Source organism: Gasterosteus aculeatus, chromosome 1, assembly GCF_964276395.1.
Source record: "Gasterosteus aculeatus chromosome 1, fGasAcu3.hap1.1, whole genome shotgun sequence".
In the NCBI taxonomy this organism is placed as follows: Eukaryota; Metazoa; Chordata; class Actinopteri; order Perciformes; family Gasterosteidae; genus Gasterosteus; species Gasterosteus aculeatus.
The window spans coordinates 28,889,192-28,912,714 of NC_135688.1; the positions used below are offsets into that span (position 1 = coordinate 28,889,192).

General features: G+C 49.2%; 1 protein-coding gene across 8 annotated transcripts in view; it reads right to left on the reverse strand.

The window, feature by feature from the left end:
- The window catches only part of LOC120827374 (beta-1,3-galactosyltransferase 1), a 79,497-nt gene that overhangs the window by 34,801 nt on the left and 21,173 nt on the right, over positions 1 to 23,523 (reverse strand). For 3 of the 8 annotated variants that reach the window (XR_013467555.1, XR_013467556.1, XM_040190333.2), the window contains 2 exons: positions 13,494 to 13,662; positions 10,476 to 10,531 (listed from right to left, as the gene is read on the reverse strand). The exons of 2 other annotated variants lie outside the window; for them this stretch is intronic. The gene's annotated coding sequence lies outside the window, so the exon portion shown is untranslated. The remainder of the gene's footprint in view (positions 1 to 10,475; positions 10,532 to 13,493; positions 13,663 to 23,523) is intronic. 3 more of the 8 variants (XR_013467557.1, XR_013467564.1, XM_040190507.2) reach the window with 1 other exon arrangement.

Genomic DNA, 23,523 nt, shown 5'->3' on the forward strand with positions numbered 1-23,523 from the left:
TTCAAGTCAAAGTACAGCAAAATCACAGCTGACCTTTGCCTCGGACCAGGGCCGGAGGTCACAGCTCACTTTTGGCTGGACTGGCCAGTTAGTGGGAGCTGTCAGCTGGCTTTATTGTTGCTATACACGCAACCGCGTAGCGGGAAATAAAACTGTTGCGCGACCCATCGCTCATGTCGGTTTATCCCAGAATAGTGCTAGTGTTTATTTCTCCAACCTCTTAAAAAGGTGCACGACGCAAGCTTTTAAAATCGCCTCTCGCCTTGTCGACAGCGGCTCATCGCTAACGGCGCAGACAGCGGCACGCGTCCATGCAACAGTGTTGACAGAACTGTTTAGGTGGGGGCGAACCGGCGGGTGGAGGCTCAAAGCACTAAAATCCCTAATAGACGTCTTAAGAGTTTACTGGGTGCCGTTTTTTCTTTTTACAAGAAGCTACAAATGTTAGCATGATTGGCTAACCGGCTTCAATCCTTCTCTATAAACGAGGCCAAAGAGCACTTTTTTCTTTAATATAAACCATGAAGATTTTTTAAAAACACAACAAAAGTTTAAAAAGTTGCAATGAACTGGGGAGAATAGTGTTGGTAATAAGGTTACACAGAACAGCGTCAGGCCCCACTAGGCGCTGATGTAGAAGGAGGTTTCTAAACGTGGGGGAACAAAGCTGCTGGTCACCAAACAAAGAGTTTGGTTCGGCTCGCTGCCTCACTGTCAATATTTACCTCGTACAGTCTGATCTCAGCTCCTGTTGGAAGTCTGTCTTGTCCCTTAATGAGATTTGTTCGGCTGATTCCCCGTCTGCCGCGCTCGCGCCGACAACCGTGGAGCCCCCGCAAAAAGCGAGTGAACCGGGGGGGTCCGGCGGATCTGATCTGTGCCTCCGTAATGAGCACAATTTGGCGCCCCCCCCCCCCGCAGCAGGCGGGCGTTTTGCCCTGCCGGTAACCCCGCTGTGAAGTAATGGCTCTCTATCATGCCGCGTCCACACACACACACACACACACACACACACACACACACACGCACACACACACACACACACACACACACGGATGTGGCGAACAACAGCGTAGCTCATGAAAAAAGAAAAGTGTGTTTGATTTATGCTTGTTTTTACGCTAATGGCCAATTAATGCTGATGTTTCTCCAGCCGGGCGCTCGCCAGTTTCAGCAGAAAACACCCAGCGGACTTTGTCCTGTGAACTTTGTTGCCTTGTGACGGCTGTGTGTGTGTGTGTGTGTGTGTGTGTGTGTGTGGCTTCCTCCAAACCAGCCCAGGCTTCTCTCTGCAGCACTGACATTCGTAGGACCTCATCAAGTTTGAAGCCCTATTTTCTTTCTGTTCACCTTTAAATTGGAGTCGGCTTTCTCCCCTGGCTCTTAGTTTCCCATGTGCATTGTCCCCCCCCCCCCCCCCCCCCCCACCCGCTCGCTCCCAGGAATTTATTCTGTTAAGAGGTTTGGGGAACGGTTGCGATGAAACTAAACGCGAAATTCAACGCTGGTGAAAGGGCTCAAGTTGGGGTGCAGGTCGGACTCCTTTCTCTCGGTTTGGCCGGAAGCTGCGCGGTGTAAACACACACAAACTAGAAGTAACGCCGCGTGGGTTGTGCGCCTCGTTAGGCATTCGTGTGTAATTGACGGAATTAGCATGTGAATCTCTGAGCGAGGTCTCGGCGACCTTGACCCATTTCACCCAGAGCAGCTAATTAGCTCATCCAATCCGAGGGAACTTTCCTCCAGGCGTTCCCGTTTATTACAACTGTATTCTCATTTTTTGTTTTGTCCAGCATTTATTTTTGGTTCTGATAATATCGATCTCACCAAACTCCCTGCAAAATACGGCAAGTATTAAACAAATCATACTTTTCGACTTTTCGCCATGGCTCTTTTCACCGGAAAGCTGTGACGCCAAACCCACCAATGACAACAGAGACACTGAATGTTCAATTACGGAAAAACAGCAGTATTTTCCGTGTTAATCTACCTTTTATACCGGCTTCATATGTGATTATATATCATTTTCTCATTCATAGTTCATGATATTAACAGCGCGTCGCAGATTGGACCCGCGGCGGCATGTCGGGACATCAAAGCGAATATGAACGAGGTTGAGAGGTACGGCAGGTGTTTGAGAGTGAGCGATAAAGAGAAACCATACGCACGCACACGCACGCACGCACGCACACGCGTGTACAAATAATTGTTTTCCACTTTCATGCAGCAAAAAAATGAGCTAAATGACTTTTTGTAGTGGCGCCAGATCCGCTTCCCACTTCCTGCTGCTGCTGAACGGCGGGGACGTGGGGAACCACTAGTCAGCATCTGCCCGGCGCACAAAGTACACGTTACCAGGAGAATCACAACACTGCGGGTTTGAAGGAAGAGACACAAAAGCAGATGTCGGGAGACAGAAATATCACACCGCCGCGGCGAGCTACTGAGGCGCAAGACGAAACACGAAGGAGGCGTGCGTTCTAACACACGTCTGTGACCTCAGCCAACCTCTGCAAACCTAAAAGGTCCCCTGCGACACCCATCTGGTTTTCTTTTTTTTTAGCGTGACATCCCTGTGACGGAGCGGGTGTCTGTTAACCTGCACGAGGAGACGGGCGATGTGGCGCTCGCCTCTGCCCGCCGCTCTTTGGAGGCTCCAAACGATGGGACTGCAAACACGTTGCTGTTTGTCCCTCAGTCTGTGAATGACCTCGTTCCAACCTCCCGTCGGCGCGGGAGGTTGGAGGGTTGTGGGGGGGGGGGGGCGATTAAACCCAGCAGGCACAGCAGGGCAGGTTTCTACACACTAAAAGCAGATTATTTCCCGTGCTGTTCGGCCGGGCTTGTTTTACTCCCTCCTCTCATTTCATGCACAGTAACCCTCTAAGATACACGAGGGCCTTGTAACTCGGGGCGGGTGGGCGATGGTACAACACAAAGAACCGTCACTGAAATATCTTGGCTTTTAATGGCATCTTTAAATGACTGGATGTTTAGAGATTCCTTCTAACCGCTCACATCAGAAGATTTGAATTATTCAAGTTATTTTTGTGCAAATATCTTTACCGAAAGCGCCTTTTCAGCAGATATGTTCTTGACACGCTTCGGGCTGTTTTTGTGCCTTCAAAGACGTGTTTGAGCGTTCTCGCCGCTCCGTTCTGGAGAAATAATAATAGAGTGGGTGTTAATTATGCTTCAGTAGTTAATGGGTTTTCTGTGTGAGGGCTGGATGAGTTTGTAGTTCTAAAACAAGCAGATTTCTCCTCTTAGAAAAACACATTTTGGACTAATTGTACTGTCAAGACCCATAATGGAAACACCCGCGGCATCAGAACAGCTAGATGGTTTCTCTTTCTCTCTTTTTGTGTCGTCTGTTCACAGCAGAACCCTTAAGGAAACCGCCACATCCGCTGTGTTGGCCGGTTGTCCTTTTGTAAACCTGATACAACCGGACACGTGCTCCAACATCCATGACGCTTATTGATACAGGACACGGTTGGTTCCAGAGAATCTTCCATCTCGGCAGTGCACATTACACAAGTTTCATCGTATTCGGCATATTTTCTTATGAAATACTGTGTCATTACATTCCCTTCATTCCAATTCAAAGGAGGGAGGCGAGAGAGAGAAATATCCACAGGAGACGAGTAGTTAGAACCAAGCGGCACGGAAACGAGATAGAGAGTCCAAACTGCAGCCACGTAGCGCCAGAAGCGGCACACAGAGAATGTCTCTCCAACGAGGAAGGCAGAGCGATATTATTGGCGTGGAAAAGCGGCTTTTTTTTTTTTGTTACCAGGCAATAGATGGCTGCTAACGTTAGCTGAAGAGGAACCGTGAAATGTGCGCTCCCCGAGAACCACGCTCATTTTATGCTCAGAAACAGTAACCGCGGTTACGGTCTGACGCTCAGGATGCTGCTGTAAGGACGCCTCATCAAGGCCTTTACAGAGAGCAGCGGTTAAACCAGCGATGGACACGCCCTCCAAAAGAAAAGGCCTCTGTAGCATTACCACTACCAGCGCGCATCACAACCGCCCACACACACACACACTGAACTACCGGTACCAATTTAGAGTCTGTTTGATCTCTAATCTCTTGATGTTCGACATCGGTCCACCTGCTGCTTTCGCTTGTTGCTCAGAGCTCATTCATTTTGTTCTGTGAAAAGACGACTAGCAACTGAAGGCCAACAATAAAGACTAAATATTCCTACTGCACATCGACGTGTCCAAAGAACGCTCCTCAAAACAGAACGTTATCAGCATTGCCAGTGTCAAATTATCGGCTCTGAAGGTGCCGGAGCGTCTTTCTTGATCTGCAGGTCCACTGAGCATCCGGACAGTCCAGCACTTCAATGATCTCCCGCTCACGGTTCCTCCCCCGAGCGGTGAGTAATGAGGCCGGGGGTCTGAGCCAGGCCGCTTGGCAGTGTAACACCTTTCATAATACCCTTCGTTGGAGGGCCGTCATAAATAAACAGCAGCGGGAGACAGTCCAGGCGGGGGAGGAGGGAGGGAGGAGGGAGGAGGGGAGGGGTATTGTAATATGGTCGTGCCCCGGAGGAGGGGTTACGCGGCGAGGGTCACGCGGTGCCAATGCTGCAGACACTTATTATGCTGGAGGTGTGATGGGCTGGGGAGGGAGGGAGGGAGGGGGTGAGGGGTGGGGGGGAGTGCTGAATGGCAGAGCTGTCTGGGGGTTATGTACGGCTGCTGGACCTTGAGATGATAGGAAGCTCCCGTGGGAGAGATGGGGACCTAAAAACCGTGTATCTCTCTGCAGATGGACCCTTTGGGGTGTGTGTGTGTGTGTGAGTGTGTGTCTGTGTGTGTGTGTGTGTGTGTGTGTGCCGGCCGCGGGCCGAGAGAAGGAGCTGCCGCGCTGGCGCACATTTGCAGAAAATGCTGCAAGGTCACAGCGGGCCTCACTGCTCAGTGTCAAAATGCAGGACAGGATGGAAGGCAGGTAGGGTGGGTGGGCGGGAGAGTCATCATTGTCTCTGTGGGAGGGAGGGTGGGGGGGGAGGACGGGGCCCTGAGCCCTTGACGAGTCCTTGAACTTTTCCTTTTCCTTTTTCTTGCCTGCTCACAAAACAAACTACACAGCTGGTTCTCTGGAGCACAGTCCTGAAGGAACGGACAGGTTGGGGGGGGTGGGGGGGGGGGGGGGGGGGGGGGGGGGGGCGCTACAGTTACTAGATATCCAATTGCAGTCAGTCACCATGGCTGTGAAGGTTGCCTAGTTACTTTAGTGGGCCCACTCAGCCACATGCCGATTATGTAAATATTTGGCTCACGCTTCCACATCTTGAAATGTTTATCTGGCGATGAACTTGTGATGAAAAATTCAAAACCAAAAATGAAATCAAGTTATTAATCTTTAATCGACTTGCGTCCTCTTTTAGCTACAGTTGTAGCGATCGGAGAGGTTTGACAATCAGTGATTAAATCACAATGTTCCAATGGAGACCTCGGCGGACCACTTCTACCGCCAATCTGATGATCTGCATACGAAACTATGATCTGCTGGTACTGCCGCTCCAAGAACAAGTGTCCCTTCAAACAAAGAGCCTCCAACCCCGTGACCACCGCAGCCCAAAGCTGTACACTGCGTTAACCCCCCCCCCCCAAAGTAAAATTAGCCCTGCAATGACTTTTACATAACATCACACCGACACAGAGTACTTGGTATGCTCTGCAGCCCACATGGAGCCACCGGAGAAGGCTCCCACGCACCGCGGTGGGGAGCGAGCATGTGTGGCATGCAAGTGCTTCAAATCCAGAGGAAAAACACTCTCGGGGGGCTACGACTCGGTAAAGCTGAGGTCGTCTTCTTGAAGCAGCGACAAAGGCGGCAATGTTTAATAGTCTTTGAAAAATGTGGCTTCACGAGCGGCGGCTTTAATTTTATGCACCTCGAGAACGCCACTGCGTCAACGTCTAAAGCCCCCGCAGTTCAGCGACTTCATGGCTGTGAATAAAAGCCCCCCCCCCCCTTGTGAAGCGCGCTGTCGCCGTGCGGTGGGTTAGGGTCTATTCACCTACTGCGTTCAGCTTTATCAAAGTCGTGCACGGTGCAATTGCTCGTCGAGTACACAAAAGACTGAGAGATTGGGGGAAAGCAGAAAAGGCCTCGCGGTGCTACGCGCCGCGGTTGGTTTGGAACATCAAACGCCCGCTGTTCAAAGAAACGCCCGTGTGCCGTGTGTGGGAAAGCACCCGTGGGAAGTGGAGAGTGTGTGAGGAGCCGAGGGAGAAAAGGGAGGTCAGAGAAGTGGGTGAGGGGAGAAGCTGTTTACTGAAGGTGAGCTCAGCAGTGTCTCTCTCTGGGAGTGCGTTCACCTCAGCGGCCCGGGGGGCACCTTCATTTACACCGGGGTTCACCCCCCCCGGGGGCATGAGCGGGACCAAAGCGGGGGATGCTGTGAGGAACGTTCGGCCCGACAGTGGCGGGAGGAGCAAACGTAACGGCGTGGAGGAAACCACTTGATACCCAATTTAAATGGACTCTCCGGGGTCCTTGGAGCGATGTCGCTGGGTAGATTAGGTACTTTACACGACGTGTAAGAAGGACAATGTGTTTACAGATGATCCAAACTGCCTCTGATACCATTTCTAAAAAAAACACTGAATGTTGAAACGAGTAACTTCACCGTTTCACAAGCGGGGGCCAGCTTGCTACCCAACAATTTATCACCAACGGCATCAACCAAATGGGTCTAAATCTCGGAGCATATGAAGAATATATAAAAGTCATTCTACATATATAACTATAACCGTTTCACAAGCTGGTCAACCGTTGAAGACGCACAGACCGGCGGAGGGAGAAACCAACACTGACTCTGCTGGTCTGGGGTCTGCGAAGCGGCTTCAAGCAGCGCTGCGACCGGCGCCGCTGACTGACTGCTTCTGGGCGGCTCCCAAGGACGCGTCAGCCCCAGAACTTTAAATTAGCGGCAGAGTGAAATATAGCTGCAGAAGACACGGGTGGGTGGTGGGGGGGGGGATTCACTTCAGCGATTTCAAAACAAAAGAGGCTCGGCGACCTTCGCTTTAAATGAAACGTTCATTTGTCAAGAGAAGCTCCGGCCGGCGGAGCGCTCGGCTCGGCTGGAGGGCCGCCGCCGCCGCCTGACAAAACCCCCCCGAAGTAAGAGCCGGGCTGCGGGTCGAGTCCCTGCAATCAGTCTGTGATTGGTTCCACCTGCTCAGAGTGAGCGTGAGGCGGCTCTGGGGTTTTCTTTGGATCGACGATGTTTTTGACAAAAGGAAAGAAGGGAAAACGACCAGCGGGAGCAGGAAGCGGAGAACGGCGGACAAATTGGCCGCTGGTGACTTGCTTGTTTCTTTCAACTCAAAAAGAAAGAAAGTCACTTTCTGACAAATTTCATTTTTACTTGACTTGATAACGATTACACCAGCGAAGAAAATACTCGCATCAAATAGGACCACAACGCCTAGACGGGTCCTCTCCTCGACGCCATCGGGATACGGAGTACGGAATGAGAATGCATTACATGCGGCGCGGTGGTCACAGCTGTCCTGATGCAGGATTCCCCGTCAACATGTGGAGCTGGAGGACCCTGGGAGACGCAGCCAGGGTCCTGTGGCTCCTGTTTATAAAAGCGCTGCGGCGTCATTGTTCCGATTGTTGTCCTTTTAGCAGCCTGGCGATTAAAACCGCACCATTTAATCTGACGAGTATGATCTTCTGAGATGCTCCTTTACGAGGCCTCGTGGTTGCTCCCGCGATCGAAAACAGAGCCTTTTGTAAATGGAATAATTCTAAAGTCAGTGAGCCAGTCGAGCCGGAAATAAAGGCGTGATGGTTTTTAAACATTGTGTGGTCCATCTGTGGTCTGCAAATCTGCCAGCAGCTCAAGGGCGGCTCGCTTAATGCAGACGTGTGAGTACCGAGGTGCCTTCTGGCTGACGGGGCGAAAGAAGTCTGACTAGTAGAAGTCTGACTAGTAGAAGTCTATGGCTGGAATCAAATTGCCAAATTTGCTAAATGACATAGTAGTGTAAGTGGCCGGCTTGATAAGAGTTGGAGTTCTCTGAATGCTGAGGAAAGGAGTATCAATGCTTCCCTTCCTAGTTCCTTTAGCAGAGGAACCATGAAAGGAGTCGATTCCTTGCGGCGGCAACATTTAATTAGCGATCTATCGTCCAGCCGTGAGAAACACGGATCCTTTAAGTAACCGCCGACGATGAGCGTAACTCATGTTGCATCGCTGTTAATAGTAATGTTACTTGTTGTTTATGTTGTCCACGTGACTCAGCAGACACAGCATAATGTTCACTTAGTAAATGATGTTCTCTTGAGAGTCAAATGGACCATGACGTGGGGGATGTCTCATTAAGGGTTTGGTTGCACTTAGCTCCAAAGAGCAAAACGGTGACAGTCAAAAAGATGACGACAAAACGGAAAAAAAAATCATAAATTACTATTTTAATTGAAAACCAAAGCCATTCAAAACTCACATAGACTGGATGCAACTCAACGTGCTTTAGCCTCCCGCCGCGCCGATTGGTTTCCCCCCCGGGGGCAACATCCAAGGTTTTGTGTTCCTAATGACCCACCGCTGCTCCGCCATGATTGATCAGTAAAAAAAAACCACTAATGAGCTACAACCACGAGGAGACGTTAATCTCCGGAGAGAAGCTGTATTAAGCGCCGACCTCCCTGACGTCTCGCCGCGTGGTCGGACAGCGAGCGCGGGACGGAAAAAAAAAAAAAAACCTGTGCTGCGAGGACAGCCGGGGGGGGAAGATGTACGAGCCGGTGGCGTGATGTACGAGCCGGTGGCGTGATGTATCCACAGCGAGCGAGATTGAGGAATTGCTGTTGAGGTGTGACGGGCCGAGGCAGCGTTTGATGGATTAAGACGGCGCTCGGGCAAACGGCGCATGCGGCGGGACCCTCCGGCCCGCGCCGTTCAACCAGCGCGGCGCCGAGCCAGTACGACCAATTGTGTGACTGTGTGAGCTACGGGGGCATCTATTATTAAGGATTCCACGCTGGTTTCACGTGCAGCTTGATGATGAAATCAAAGTGAGTCCGCGGGACATCCCGACGCTGACATTAGTGTTCAGATCAACACTTTATGCACGAGTTGTTACGACGCCGATTTAAAAGCCCAGCAGCAAGACGAAGACGCCCCATCGAGCGAGTTGACCCGCGGTAGCACATTGCAGTGCATTCGCTGATATTCATCACCACGTTTAACGGATACGAGAGGGAGAAAGCGAGAAGCGATGTGCGCGGGACCGAGCCGCGCTAAACTATTTGTTGAAGAGGAGTCCCGGGGGCCCCTGGAGTCCCTGGTCTGGGAACCTCAAAGGAGGCCCACTGCTTCAAAGACACACTTTGTCCCCCCGCCCCTCCCCGCCCCCCTCGAGGCCCATTGATACATTCGCTCCCCCTCTTTCACCGGGAGGTTCCGCGATTCCGTTTGCTTCCTCTGATAAATCACTATGATCCCCCGAACGCCGTCTCACACCGGGGGGGGGGGGCAACGCTCAGCTTGATTACTGCTTCGGATATCACAACGCGGATGGAAAAACAACGTGTCCGCAATTAAAGAACAGATTAAATGCTCTCTTCAAGGCCAGAAAATGCTAATCGTGTGCAGCGGTAGCGTGTATTAATGCGGCGTGCCGAGCGGTGATTAGGTGAGTGGGAGGATTTTGAACTTCAGCATGGAGCATCTGACATATGTGCGCTCAGTGCCTGGGGGGGGGGGGCGAACCCGGCAGGCCAACGAGGAAGGAAGAAGAGAGCAGCCATCTTCCCGCTGTCTGATTTAAATAGACGTCCAGATTGTGTTTCCGTCCAGCTTCTTCTGTGCGGGCGACGGTGTGGCGTTCGGACACGGGGGCCAGTTTGCCACACAACAATTTATCCCCAACAACCATCAACCAAATGGGTCTAAATCTCTGAGCATATGAAGAATATATAAAAGTCATTCTACATATATAGAAATATTTATTTTAAATTATTGGTGTCCGCTGCTGTACCGAAAACGTTCTTTTCACCCCAACACAATATCGCATTAATATTGAAGAAAACGGGTTGGATTTAAATACAAAATCCAATACCGGATCAAATCCTCTGTTAGACATATGTCGGATTACACAAAAGGCGTCGCCGTAAATCTCCTCTTGTTTCTTAATGGGCTGCGATCTCACATGGCGTGGACCAGACTGTGTCCCCGGCGTCTCCCACTGCGTAATTCCCTTGTGACGACTAAAGGAACCCTGGAGACCCGAAGCCGCGCGAGGGTGACAAAGCCTCGGCTTCATTAAGCCGCGGAGATTAAAGCTGCCGACCTCAAAGACGCGTTTTCGGCTCCCGGTCTCCTCCGTGTCTCTATTTAAACCCCCCCCCCCCCCCCCCAGAAAATGGGCTTACATCCCTGACTGAGCAGCGATTTGACTAGCGGACGGACTGCTGAGGTCAGCGTAGCGTACCTGAGACAGCTGGCTCTCGTCCCAGGCAATATGGCCGCCGTGTCTTCATACCGCGTCTGTGAGACAAAAATAGCAACGCAGAGGCGGGTCAGAGCAACTCATATGAGGCGTCTGGACATCAGAAACTGATTAGATGATAAACGATGATAACCGTCAACCACAAAGAGCACAATATTTTTTTCCCGAGGCCCCCCAAGAAAAAGCATTGAAATGGAACAATGACTCGGCACTCATCTCATCTCAAAGAAGAGCAGTGAGCGAGGTTTTAAGTGCCAAAGGGGCTCATCAGTATGCCTGCGAGGCCGCTCCGTCTTAACTACGGCAACAAAACGGGCGGAGGAGGGCGGAGGGAGAGCGTGCTCCTTTATGAGGACTTATCATCGGAGGCTCACATCGCATCGAAAAGGTCAAATGAAAATTCTCTCATATTGAATTGAGTTTTTCACTTGATTAATAAGCCTCGGAGGCAGATGATGCACACGCGCACACACACGCAGCGTTCTCTCATTTTCCCTTCAGGCCTGCGCCAAACTTGGATAACACAAGTCCAATTAATGCGTCCCAAAAGAAAAGAAGCCATTTGTGTTTAATGTCCACACGCTGACAGCTTTGGTAGTCGTGCTAGCAGAGTGCTGCAGGACGTCGGAGGGACACCGTTACTACAGTAACACAGTAAGTAACACACGGAGAGAGGCTGACTGACAGTTCACACATTCCTTGTCCTTCATTGTGTTTGAAGGCTACAATTGATTGCTGATTTATTAACATTTTCAAAATGTTATTTCCCCCCTTCTGGCCGAGCCTGAAGCCACAGACGGAGAAAGGCGAAGCGTAGAGGTGTGAATATATCGCTGCTATCAAGCTTGAGAGGGGGGGGGGGGGGGGGGGGGGCACCACGTCAAGGTCAGGATTGAGACCAGTCACCGCTCCGGCTAACAGGCCGGAAGGGGGGGGAGGTGTGGGGGGCAGCAGTGCGCGCGCTGGGTAATTGGGAAGAACTTCCTGCCCCCTTCGGAGGTGAGTGGCAGGTCTCGGGGCCGTGGAGTCAGTTTACGCGCAATCTGAGTTTAGGCGCATCAGGCTGTCTAACCCCCCCCCCCCCGCCCCATTGACAAGCCACTCACGATCCAACACACAGCCTCACAGAATAAGGGTTCACGGTGAGCGAGCAGACACTCGGGGGAGCCGGCTGATGTGCAATCACTTCGCAAATTGGCAAAACCTAAAGAGAAATACTCGACAGGGCGACAGAGCCGCGGCAGCCTCTGGAAAAATGATTAATAAAGCTAATTCACACTTTTACCCCCCCGCCCACTCGTGCGTCTCACATCACCGCTGGAACTGTAATAAAGTTTTATTCTGATGCTAGGAAGGAAAAAAATGGTGGCCTGTGGAATGCATCCCCCCCCCAACCCTCCACCCCCCCCCCCCCCCCCCCAACGCACTAATCAGCATAATTTGAGTTATTGCCATCATTACAGTCAGAGGCCGAGAAATAACAAAAGCTGTTAATTATTCAACGACAGGGAATAATGAAGGAGAGCGCAAATGCACCTTTTGTTTCTGCTGCCAATAGCCGTTACACTTTATCTCTCTCTCCCCCCCCCACCACCACCCCCCCTTTTGGCAGCAGCGTTTCTCTGCTGGAGGAAATAATTTTCTAACAGCAATGAGCTTATCTGTCGCTCCCTGAATATGTCTGTTTGTCTGCGGTGGAAATCACCGTCGGAGTAAAGATTTCTTTCTTTCCCCCGCGTCATCGTTTCCAGCGTGTGATCGTTATTGTTTTGGCGCTCCGGAAAGTGATGACCATCAAGTTGTGGCTCGGTTGCAGATTTGGAAGCTTTCAGGGGGAAGTTTGCGTCTCATCGGGTATCGATGTCCACAGATGATGGGAGCCTTATTGTGACGCCTAAAACCACCTTGATGTTCTCTTATTTCCGCTTCCAGGCAGGTCGCCAAAGCCGCTTCCCCCCGTTTCATTTGACGTGATCACCTTGGGTGGAGGGAACGGCTCCCTCTGCTCTTCTAAAAGCGAGTTAGGGAGCTAAATATGTTACAGCCTTCGTTTCTCAGCTTTAATCGTCGCTTTCATTTCTTATAGCTGGTGTTTCATATATTTTAATGGATTGAATTTCAGCGTTTCATTTCAGCGCACATTTGGCTTTCTATTGGTGCTTTTGTGCCGCACGCTGCTGAATGACAACAACGTAGCCGGGTTTATGTTATTATGTTTGTTTATGAACCTTAATGTTAAAGGAAGCTTACCTGGAAAGCCTTTACAATGGTAGGGACTACAAATAGGAGGGGATAAAACGGAATTTAACAATTAACTTACACAAATATATTCATAAATGGCAAATTGTTATTTATTATAATAATTGTACAGGATGAGATTGGATCGAATGTCACCAGCACCACGAAGCCGACTCAAACAGCACAGAGTTTTAAATGTCATAATTCACAGTTGTCGAGGTCAAACCATTCCTTGAAAGATAAAAGCTTGAGCTGAATCTACAAATCCGACGGTACCGCAGGGACCCTGTGACCTTTCCCAGCGAGCTGCCCGTCTGTGCTCACGCTGACGTGGTTCAGGGCTGTGAACCATCCCAGAGAAAAAAACAAAGCAGCGAAATCTGTAATTATGGCTCTGGAGACGTGGCAGGAAACACAGGATTACTGTTCTCTGCTCGAGGATCCACTCGCGCACGCATTCGTCTATGAAGTCCTATTGACACCGACAACCCTGATTGATGATCAGTGCCGCTAACCGGGGGGGTTGTTCTTTGTGTGGTCTGAAAGCTTTACACACATTGCGTCAGATCTCCAGATGCCCGCAGGGAAGAACGAGATAATTAACTTTCCAGCTGGCAGGCGTCCTTAAGACTCCGCGTCAGTGGCTCTCGACGTTGCAGACAAAGTCCACGGTGGCGGACGGCAGACGTAGAGATTTAGGTGTTTCAATCGCAACGACTCGACAGACGCCTCCGAGCCGGAGGACGGGCGAGGTGTGTTTACCGGGGCGGCGCCGCGTGTGGAATCCAAGGTCGCCCGTCACTCCGCTGCTCCCCGGTGTGTCTCCTCCGATTGAATCTCCGCCAGACAAACCAGGTCACGTGGGGCTTCGACAAAGCCAGAGCACGTTGGTGCCGCTACGGCGCCTCATAGGAACGCCGCACAGAACACTCTGAGGACGAGAAAGCTTTTAGACTTATCGAGCGAGAATAACACAACGCCAACAAATGATCAAGGCTAATAACTTCGAAGTAGCAGAGGACTTGACAGCAAACACAAAAACACCTTCAAATTTGCCAGATTTTCCAATATGGTTGCCAATGGCAACTGGCCACTTTTCTTTATTTTTTGGTGGCAACAATTTAACATTTTAAAAGAAATGAGGGAATGCAGACAAAAAAATATTAATGTTACTATCGAATTTGAAGCCGGTCAATGGCGCACAATTGAATAAGAACCAGTTAAACATGAAAACAATTGCCATCTCTGTGTGATTTTTTGAGCAAAGGGGTCTAAACTGTGGTCTCCAACCACCACTGGTACCGGTCCGTGAGGCCATTTAGTACTGCAGCGCACAGGAAGAACTTTTGTTTTCGTTCTGAACAATGTTTTAATTTGAAAAATAACCAGATTCTCTCCAAATGTCTCCCTCCCTCTGAATGTCCCTCTGGACAGATTTCAAGAAGACCGTATCGCTCACGTGATGACTACAGCAAAGGTGAGAGGCGAAAGACCCCCTGTGGAGAGACGAAAAAAGCGCCTCATCAGTCAAGTTAGTCAGATATCGGTTAATCACGTTAGGTAATTCCCGTTGTGGTTAGACCGGTGAATACCGCAAAATATTGTCTCACATGAAAATGGTTGGGGACCGTTTTCTGGATTGACAGAAACGTCCGTTGCTATAAAGTGTAATAAAGTCGCCCCTTGTGTACCAAGTGGAACCGGTCACTCGTTTGAATCAATTCATGTGTTAATCATATTTTGAGTCGACCTGACAATCAACAGGCAACCAAAGCAAAAAAAAAAGCCCTCGTCGCGCCGAGAGACCCAGTCTGCTGCGTGGAGAGCGGCGGCATTACGGACGGCGAACAACGAAACGGGACACTTCTCTTCATGCGAGTGGAAATGACCCAGATCTAATTGGAAGCGGCCTGATTACTCGGCGATGCACCTGGAGCAGCAGGCGCGCGGCACCAAGCGCTCAAGTGGTTGACCTTTTCAGCGCTGGCGCCGTTATTAAAGCCCTAATTAAGTCCCACCAGGGTGTGAGATCCTGTCAATTATCTGCTTAAACGTCTGAGGCCTCTGCGTCATCGGACGCCGGCGAGCCCAGCAGTTATTGTTCTGAGGAATGAGAAAGAATCTCTAAGGAATTACTACACTTAAATCAGCTTAAAGGGCGAGAAAAGGGCTCTAGAACCTGACTGAGCGCGTGCGCTCCTCCTTAAAGTCCTCTTCCTGTTTCCCTCCTGGATGGAGAGCAGCTGTAGTCGAGGATGGGGGGGGGGGGGGGGGGAATAGGTCACGGGAGAGGCGCTCCCCTCGCCACCTGCGCTGTGCGTCCGTTTCCTGTCTGTAAATGAGTCCAGACCGACTCCTTCGTTTCAGGCTTGTGCCGCGTCCAATCAGCTGCCGTTTTACTGCTGTGCCACGTCTTTACCTCGGGTTTCAATGGAAACGAGATCTGACGGAGGCTGACGGATTGCACGCCACAACAAATGATTTAACACACACACACGCACACACACACGCAGAGTTCAAACCTGGACAGCTGACGGATTGCACGCCTGGACTGATCAGAATGAATTATTAAACGTACTGCATGGCAGCCAAGACGCTTCTCCAAGTTACAGAAGGGAAGTTGGACGGGACATTGACGGTTCTGTGCGGCGTACGTGAATGTAAAGAGCCGGCGTGAATAAACAATGTGAATGGTTATGAATAATTAGCGGTTTAACAAATGAGTTATTAATGGTAAAAAGCCACGTTTATGATCGTTTCCGCCCTTTGGGATTTTGTCCAAAAGGTTCTGACGACGTGAAAGCTCTGCTTCCTCGTCCCCTCATGACGGACTGAGGAATCTCAACTCGACAGGGTCTTCACTGAGACGCATCGGCGTGATGGAGTCGGACATATTGCTCCGCCCGAACAGATGCAGCTCCTACGTTCTAAGTTCCATTTTCTCTGCGGTTTACAAAGTGACTGCTGAATGTTTCTTGTCCCCGTATGGGACATTTGTGAGAGTGTCTGAGTGTACTTGTGCACAATAAATAAAGAAAGCTCTCAGGGAGAGGACAAAGTAAATCAATTACTTGAGGAATATACAGCAGTAAAGCCACAAGTAAAGATGCTTTTATTCTAGCTGTTGGAGCCATAATGCAGGTTTTGGTGTTTTTGTCATCTTGAGGGAAACGAGGTGGCGTCTTATGCTGCGTGGCGCCTGTAACCAAAAACATGTGATGTAATGAAATGGACGTTGGTGATTGCGTGCGCAGCACGGATTAAACGTGTCTTAAAAAACACTCGGCGGACTGGACGGTGAATTTATTTCAACATGTCCCCCCCGTTCGCCCTATAGTGGCTTAACACATACGATGGAATCGTGTTACATGTTACAATACCTATTCACCCCCCCCCTCCAAAACAAACAACTCCCCCCGTCAGAGCAAAGGACAGACGAGTGCACCTTTGATCTCGCCGAGGAGCCTGGTCTCCTCTTCCTCAAATTCTCATCATCATCATCCTCCCTGTCCTCTCTGACCACATGACCACGTCTAAGAGCTTTTTCATCCCCCCCCGCCCCCCCTCATTCCTTTGAGTGCCCGCAGGACCTCGCCTCGCTCACCCAGCGCTGTCCAAGTACCCCCCCCCCCCTCCTCCCCTTTGCACTCCAGCCAATGGGGGTAGTGTCTTTCTCATCAGTGGGGCTAGCTTGATGCTACGCTACATGTGCATAAGGAAAAGGTCAACGCGTCACTTTTCCTTTGCTTTTCTTCCACAGTTGTTACCAGACTGTCGGCTCTGAAACATCTAATCACTTGGCGCCTGGAGGGAGAGGTTTCAATCACAGCTATGGCCATGTTTTTTTGGGGGGGGGAGAAGGGGGGGTTATATTGTTATTTACCCTACGTAGGGGCCCTCTCGTTTCTTCCCACCTCACAGAACCTCAAAACAATATCTGCACTCCAGAGAAAGAAACAGTCGGGCCATGAGCCCCCCCCCCGCCGCGGGGCTGGCGTGTGCCGGCTCTCCGGGGTGCGCTTCAACAACGCAGCGGGCCGAGCGCCGCTCCAGTCCCCCGTGCTAATACATATTCAATTAAATCCCTTGTCCGCTCGCTGGTAATGGTGATGAATGCGCAGGGTTTGTTCATTTCTTTTGTGTCGCGGTCTTACAAGGGGATGTCGGAGAGGGGGGGGTCCTTGCTGTGATATGCATTGCTGGCACGGGTCACAGAAGGCACACATGAGGAGGTGATGCTGTCAGAGAAACAACAGTAAACAACAGTAACAGTTTGGAAAAGGGAGTGAGAGGCAGAACATGCACACACAGCAGAATATGAAGCAGAGGTTTGTGGTGAATCTTCATCTTCTACGCTTCAAGGGAAAAGAAAAGAAAAACACCCCCTGAATAATGAGGGTTTTGTTCACTAAAAGGTTACCAGAGTAATTTGGCACCACGGAGCTCCTAATCCTGCAGCAGATGAAATGAAAGTTGTAGCGGTGTCGGTAGTCATAGTTGGGGATGCCAAAATATTAGTAGAAACAGTGACAACGTGGCATTGCACAGCTGGTAAAAAGATAAATGAAGGAACCATATGCGCTACAAACACGAGGGGATGAGACTGACTTTGATTATAATTTGATGAGCCAATTACCTCGGTGGAGGATTTCGAGCCGGATTGACACATGGTCTCAGAAACCGTGCGCTGGGGTCACCTCTTGAGTTGACCCCCCCAGATGTTTCATCTGCTCCAAAACAAACCCGTGGTCCTTCGACCGTCTGTCATTATCAATGCCGGAATGTGCGCTCTGAACCGTGCAGAAGGGGCTAGCCGGCCTCGCCAACGGCGGTTGCCTTAGGAACCCCCCCCCCGGCGTGCCGACGACAGCTTGTGAATTGAAGTAAATGGTGTTCCTGAGTTGGACTAATGTGCATCATGCAAACATCACAAGAAGTTCTGTCCTCAACGATGAGGAACCTGCTTTGTACTGAGAACTGAGTTACCTGAGAATATTGGGAGTTTATGAGCCCGGCTTTCACTACTATCTGAAATGGAGCAAAGGCCGTCAAGATGGATGCGATCAGGCGGGGAAGCAGAGATAGAGAGCTGTACATCATCTGGGGCTCCAACAACAAATTCATGAAAATGGATTTTTAAAAGTTTTGGCAACGAATTTCATTATCGATTCGTTGTGTTGCGCGATTATTACAGCACTCAATGAGACATGGAGATGGACCATTAATCTGTTGTCATGTATATATTTTTGTCCCATATCTGTTAGTGTTGACAAATAGATCTGTGTGTACTTACCGGTAATGTCATTTTAAAGTTATTTCATAGCACTTAAGCTTAAGCTGTGTTTAAATGCGGTGTATAAATTCACTGAACTTGCACTATAATGATGGTAATAATTTAATGAATACGGTTAAAGTGAACATGGGTGTGTGTCTGTGTGTGAGAGTTTGAGTGTGCGTCTTGAGTGTCGTATAAAAAACAAGTCCCAACGTTCAAACTAATGTTGTTTTATAAATTATTATGTTAAAGGAGCGAACTGTGCACCTTCCCTGTGAATTTGCAGTTTTAGAATAAAGGGCTGGAAATGCTGTTTTAATTATTTATAGTAAGTTAGTTGCAGTTCTTACATCTAATGTAGGTGAATAATTACAAAGGATGGATGGATGAATAGGTGGGTAATTAGAAGGATGGATGATGAATAGGTGGGTAATTAGAAGGATGGATGGATGAATAGGCGGGTAATTAGAAGGATGGATGGATGAATAGGCGGGTAATTAGAAGGATGGATGGATGAATAGGCGGATAATTAGAAGGATGGATGGATGAATAGGCGGGTAATTAGAAGGATGGATGGATGAATAGGCGGGTAATTAGAATGATGGATGGATGAATATGTGGGTAATTAGAAGGATGGATGAATAGGTGGTAATTAGAAGGATGGATGGATGAATAGGCGGGTAATTAGAATGATGGATGGATGAATAGGTGGGTAATTAGAAGGATGGATGAATAGGTGGTAATTAGAAGGATGGATGGATGAATAGGCGGGTAATTAGAATGATGGATGGATGAATAGGTGGATAATTAGAAGGATGGATGATGAATAGGTGGGTAATTAGAAGGATGGATGGATGAATAGGCGGGTAATTAGAAGGATGGATGGATGAATAGGCGGGTACTTAGAATGATGGATGGATGAATATGTGGGTAATTAGAAGGCTGGATGAATAGGTGGATAATTAGAAGGATGGATGATGAATAGGTGGATAATTAGAAGGATGGATGGATGAATATGTGGATAATTAGAAGGATGGCTGGATGAATAGGTGGATAATTAGAAGGATGGATGGATGAATATGTGTATAATTAGAAGGATGGATGATTAATAGGTGGATAATTAGAAGGATGGATGGATGAATGAATAGGCGGGTACTTAGAATGATGGATGGATGAATATGTGGGTAATTAGAAGGATGGATGATGAATAGGTGGATAATTAGAAGGATGATGAATGAATAGGTGGATAATTAGAAGGATGGATGATGAATAGGTGGATAATTAGAAGGATGATGAATGAATAGGTGGATAATTAGAAGGATGGATGGATGAATAGGTGGATAATTAGAAGGATGGATGATGAATAGGTGGATAATTAGAAGGATGATGAATGAATAGGTGGATATTTAGAAGGATGGATGATGAATAGGTGGATAATTAGAAGGATGGATGATGGATAGGTGGATAATTAGAAGGATGGATGAGATGATATCATTTTCTTATGGGTGGAATTGATTTTTCTCAGTTCCTGTTATTGTTCCCTAGCTTCTGACGAGAGGGTGGTGTTTATTTTATTTATTTCGATTCGTTGACAGCATGTAGCGCTGTTGTTCCGTTTGGTTACCGCTACTACTCGGTGGCCCGATTACTACACACTAACCCCCCACCGTCCGTAGACCGCCATGACTTGGTCAGTTGAAAAGTAGCTCGGAGGCGGAAAAGTGTGGGCACCCTTGCTGGAAATAATATAATTTGACCCTACAGGTTATTAAAGCCTTGCTTGGAAATCAGAGGTGAGGATCCATCCTTCACTGCTTGTCCCTCAGGGGCGCAGTTACAACATCTAATCAGATTTCATTGATTTTATGTGTATCTTATTTTGAGGGTGTGCACAGCCTTTGAACAGATTATTTTATTTCTGATTAACTGTTGTATGTAGTACTACAGAGATACGGTTCCTACTCTACATCAACAAAACTCTTCTTAAATGCATTTTTCTGTACTTTAGTGTTGAGGAAAAAAAGTAGAAGAATAAAAAAAGTCCCGTTGTTCGACACAATTCTTGCCTGTTAATGACGAGGTGCAGCCTGCCCTCACAATGTGCCTGTAGAGAGGGTCGGTGTGTGTAAAATCTAATGAAGTTGTTTTTGTGAGCTGAGCGAGTGAGACCTTTTCCACACGTCTTGCCTTTTTCTTTCAACAGCTCCGGCTTCACACCCACATTCAAGAATCAGAACATACGGTTTTGTCCAACTAATGTATTCCCAAAGCGCCGTTTTTCAGTCGGTTTTTCAACATGCCGATATACATGAAAATTTTACGTACTAGTTTTGCTACATTTAAATACATCGTGTCATCGTGCGGTTTACAGACAATCCTGATTTTGGGTAAAATACAATTAGTTGAGACTGCAGTCGACTCGGGGTTTCAAGGTTTCGATCTTTGTTTTACAGAAGCTTGGAGTAATCAGCTCATTAACAGAGAGCCAGCTGTGGAAGCCGTGAATCGGATCCAGAAGACAGCGCTCTGCAAAAAATTCAAGATGTTTGACATTGCTGAACATATTGCTAAACACGAGAAACTACAAAGAAATCAAATTAAATGAGTCTGTTTTGGTTTAAAAAAAAAAACACTTCTGAAGAATCTGTAGACTACTGCCGAATTGTCTTATTACTGCCATTTTATGGCATTTGTCCAGTAAGCCCAACATTTTTAACAAAGGTTAAATATTATTTCACAGGTTTAAAAAAATTCCCCCAATTTCTTATAAAAGGCCCCTGGTTTTCAGTCAGTGGGAGCAAAAATTGCCCCGTAAATAATATGTAAATTTCCTCCCCAGGTCCTACATGAAAGGCGCGTGGGCAGGTATTTAGCGCTCTTCTGGAGCATCAAACTCATGGAGGTCTTTGCAACACGAGCTGACCACGCCGTCCTACACTGACGGCGCCAGTTACGGCCCATTTAAAGAAGACGGCACCAGCTAAACGCAGAGGGAGTGACGCTGCACAGCTGATGGACAGCCGGTAGAGATCACGTGATGCTGGTGAGCGAGAAGCCTACGAGCCCAGCGGGGGGGGGGTGGTCTTCCTGTCTGAACTTACGCTCCAGCTTTCCAAGACATGGAGCTACTGTTAGAGCCGCGTGGTAGCACTTACAGATGAAGCAGCGTTACCAGTGAAAGACCGTCCAAGTCTTTGAGAGAACCCGTCCGTAAACAAATAATATGGGACAATAGAAACACATTTCTCCCTTCGTTCCTGACTTATTAGCCTGTACAGCCGGCTCATCTCAGAGCTCTCAGCGATTGTCTCTCACTTCTCATGACACACACACACACACACACACCTTAGTGACGAGAGCAGGGGAGGCAGCGGCTGCCAGCAGATTGTCATCCGCGCCCGCCGGTGTCACCTCTGCTGTTCCCCCGCGCCGGGAGCGCCGCCAAAGTGGAGACTTTTTACCGCTGATTCAGCGCCGGCACTCAGCCCGGCAGCCGCGCTGATGATGTGCATCACGGGACGCCTCCGGGTTTTTATTAAGTGGCAGGGACGAGTGTCAATCGTGGTACGGCACTGTCACATGCTTTCTTTCTTTCTTTTTTTTGTTGCACGTCGTCATGAGCGGTAGAACCGGGGGGGGGCTGGAGCTCAAACTGTGTTCTGAGCCAATCATGGTAGCGCCATGGGGACTATTAGGGGAAATATATTGGATCAAGACCAGGCAGGCTGTTGTAGTGTGCCCCCCCCCCCCCAACGTGGACAAAGCCAAATTCTAATCATTCATTCTGTTAATCAAATCCAAAAGACAAGCGTAACCACGTCCCTGGAAGTGGGATCCGGAGATGGAGACGAGGTGCAGCGAGAGAATTAACAACCCGCCAACCTGAGGGGGAGAAATTGAGAGATAGCGGGAAGCGAAAGGAAAAGTCCCCCCCCCCGATGTCTCCGTCTTTCATCTTCTCCTCCCCCGTCTTGCCGAGTCCACAAGAACCGCGCGTTGCAATAGAAGACACGTTCTCCGCAGGAGGAAACAAATAACGGATTTATGAAGCACTTCCTCTTTGTGGTCGACGCTGTACTGGACGTCCCGTGTCTCTCAGGCGAGCGCCGCGCGAGGAGCAGTCGCCGCCGGCTCCGTCGGCGAGTCGCAGTGTGCAACTTTCCTGTTGCGGGATTAGTGGGGGGATCAGATTTCTGGATCAATAGGATTATAGCTGTCGTTAACCCCTCTCAGATGAGAGAAACACAGCCAGAGGAATAGAAGGACGTCTGTAGCAGAGTGGAAAGAGGACAGCTCTGCCACTGCTTAGCAAACAACGTTATTCTGAGAGGGAATAATCTGTACTTGGACGCAGACAAAAAGCAAATTGCCCACGGCACCAACAGGAGAAAAAGGGAAATCACAAAAAGCTCAAGAGAAGAAAGAAAAGAGCTCCTATTGTTCAAAGGGCCCAAATAGAAAAATTGGTGCGCCTTTCTTCTCCATCTGCTTCCATCGAGAGGAAGACAAACATGCTCGGATATGGTCACCGACTTATTGGCCGCGTCGCAGGGAGCGCCGCGTACGCGAGTCGATACCGGCCATCAGCTCCACTTTGAGCCGCCAGGGCGAACATGAGCATTGTAAAATTAGCTAAACAAGAGCCTGATGTCTCCTGCCAACGCCTGAAGGAGCAGGAGACGAACTAAACATTCAGTTAGTGCGTCGTTTAGGTGGTTCTGCAGCCTAAGATGTTCATATTGATAATGTGTTTGTACAATATTGTGGAAAAGCCACTTCGGAATCAGTCGGAAGGGGAAACGTAATGAAAAAGCGTGATTTCGACCGGTCTGAAAACTACTACCGTGCCTTAAAACCGCCCAAATAGAGAAGAAATGTCACGCACGAGCCACTTCAGGACAAATGTGTCCGTCGTAGTGATCTCCACGAAGGTATCCACGGTTACATCACGTGATGGCGTTTCTTCCCTCGCTCTCAGCGGCAGCAGATGGATCCTCGCGGAATACCCGGGGAGAAAATTAAGAACAACAGCTGTGAAATCAGTGAGCGGGGGGAGCAGAAGAACAAGGAGGGGGAGGCGGGGGAAGAAATCCCTGTGAAATCTCGCTGTCGCACCTTGCTCAGGTAAAGCCTGATTGACGTTCAGCGAGCGGCTTATTAGGGAATTTCACGGGAAGAGCCGCGGAGCGTGGAAATGCCAGACCCCCCCCCCCCCCCCCAAAGGGGGCTGATGCGTCGCTGCAATGAAAGCTAAACATGTGTTCATGAGGCTGACGGCGGATGAGTGGCAGCGGGTGCACTCGGGCGTGAGTGATTCCCTTCCTTCTCCACATATGCGCGGCGAGCGCTTAATCAGTGGTGTGAATGAAAGAAGGTTTGGCATCCTGTCCCCCCCCCCCTCACTCCCCCTTTTGTACCGTCACTCTGTTTGATCACCGCAGATCATCTATAATGTATTCTGATCTACATTCACACAGTTCTTCCGTCTCTGACACATTTTTAAAACAGAGGCACTTC